This window comes from Sciurus carolinensis, chromosome 2, assembly GCF_902686445.1.
Source record: "Sciurus carolinensis chromosome 2, mSciCar1.2, whole genome shotgun sequence".
Lineage (NCBI taxonomy): Eukaryota > Metazoa > Chordata > Mammalia > Rodentia > Sciuridae > Sciurus > Sciurus carolinensis.
In genome coordinates this window covers 146,354,198-146,356,480 of record NC_062214.1, presented here as the reverse complement: position 1 = coordinate 146,356,480, position 2,283 = coordinate 146,354,198, and the positions used below count along the sequence as shown (strand labels likewise).

Below are 2,283 nucleotides of genomic sequence, written 5' to 3'. Positions count from 1 at the left end.
ATTGCACCATTCTGATGCCTGGGCGTAACCAGATTGATTTTACTTCATTGCTTAAATCTCAGTCCTGACTTCCTTTAGCAAATCCTAGGGATAAAAATCCAGGTTCTCCATCTTGTTTTTGTTCACATCTCTATTTTCATCTGGAACCACTCTAATGCTTACTTTGACACATTGGAAGCTTGACTTCATAATCTTTTTTTTTAATATATATATTTTTTAGATGTTGATAGACCTTTATTTTATTCATTTATTTAATGTGGTGCTGAGAATTGAACCCAGTGCCTCACACGTTAGGCAAGTGCTCTACCACTAAGCCACAAACCCAGCCCCGACTTCATATTCTTTATCTCTGATCTTTGTAGGTGCTTGGAATGTGCTTCTCCATTCTTCTATCATTGTTTGATTAACTCAGTGTTCAGAGATTATTTGAAATGGCACTTCCTTAAATATAGCTTCTCTTACCCCACAAGCCTAGGTAATGATACTGTTATTTTATTATTTTGTTTTAAAACCATGACACATTTTTATTATGGTTGTGTCAGTTGTAGACTTGGAAACTCAGACATATTATGTTCAAGATTGAATTGAGGTTATGTGCTAATTAAGGCATAGGGAAAGATAAGACCTAGAAAAATCCATATTCTTCACAGATAATGCTGCAAAGAGAATAATATGAATGCAAGAAAAATGCATATGAGAATTATTCCTTCAGGGTGACAGGATTTTCAGCCTTTAACTTTAACAGCTAAATCAACTGGAATACCACATTCTGAATAGACATTTACATGTATGCTAATTATTTCTATATTAAATATTCCTATGTACTGTTCTTTTATTCTTTTTATTTTTTTATTTTTTGGCGGTGCTGGGGATCGAACCCAGGGCCTTGTGCTTGTAAGGCAAGCACTCTACCAACTGAGCTATCTCCCCAGCCCCTCCTGTACTGTTCTTTTAAAAATATTAATACTGCTGGGTTAAGTATATATTTTCTTTTTAACATTTTCAGTTATCAGACAGCAATGTGCCCAATTCCAGAAATTGAATCAGAATCTGTTCAAACAAATCATGGTAATCTCATTCCTATTTGCCAATGACCGATTTAGGGAAAACAACATGAATCAATTCTGGACAGTGAGACATAAAGAGAAATTAACTGTTTCTGTAGGTGAAGGAGAAATTCATTTTAGATGACATTATTTGAACCCTGAATCAAGTCAGATTTAAATCCAGAAACTTTGACTTTTCTGCTACAAGCACAGTAATGAAGTTTCCTGTTCCTCTTTTGCCTGTTTTTTATTTATTTTTTTCATTTCATTTCATTTCTTCTTCTTTTTGTATGTGTGTGTGTTGGGGAGCAGGTACTGGAGATTGAACCACCCAGTGGCACTCTACCACCAATCTACCAGTCTTCCCAGCCTTTAAAAAAAAATTATTTCATTTTTTAATTTTGAGACTGGGTCTTGCTAAATTGCCCAGGCTAACCTTAAATTAATAATCCTACTGCCCTGGCCTTCTGGTAGGGATTACAAAGTCTTGTGCCACCATATTCAGTTGTGTTTTCTGTTTTGGGTAGATTTCACTGTGTATATTTAAGGTGTACAATATATGACGGGATACATTTCAAGTGATAAAATGGCTACTATAGTGAAGCAAATTAACATCCATCATGTCACACAGGTACCCTTTGTGTGGGGGGTGGAGTACAGGGGTTGTTAAGAGCAGCTAAAATGTATCCATTTAGCAGAAACTCACAATATAGTACAATATTACTAACTACCTTCCCCATATAGCACATTAGATCACTACACTTGTTCATCCTTCATATTTGTTACTTTGTATTTTCTGTATTCTCCCCCCATTCGCTCACTGCAGTCCCCCAACCCCTGCTCCTGGTAACCACTGTTTTATTCTCTCTGTGTTTGATCTCTGTTAATATTTTTCTTTCTGAGTCTGACTTATTTCACTTAGCATAATGTCCTCTAGTTTCATCCATTTCCCTATGTTTTCAAGGGAAAAATTTGGGCAAAGACTTTTTTGAACCTAAAAGCATAGGCAGCAAAAACCAAAAAAGACAAATGGGCATCAAACTAAAAAAGCTTCTTCACAGAAAAGGAACTAATCAACAGAGTGAAGAGACAACCTATGGAATGAGAAGAAAAATCTTAAACCATAATTCTGGTAAGGGATTAACATCTAAAATGTATAAGGAGGGCTGGGGAGATAGCTCAACTGGTAGAGTGCTTGCCTCTCAAGCACAGGGCCCCGAGTTCGATCCACAGTACT

General features: G+C 36.2%; 1 non-coding gene across 1 annotated transcript; it reads right to left on the bottom strand.

Annotated features, from left to right (window-relative positions):
* Positions 1–857: 857 nt before the first annotated feature.
* On the bottom strand, positions 858–934 carry Trnav-uac (transfer RNA valine (anticodon UAC)). Its single transcript has one exon. It is a non-coding gene; the product is annotated as a tRNA-Val (tRNA).
* Between the last annotated feature and the right edge of the window lie 1,349 nt (positions 935–2,283).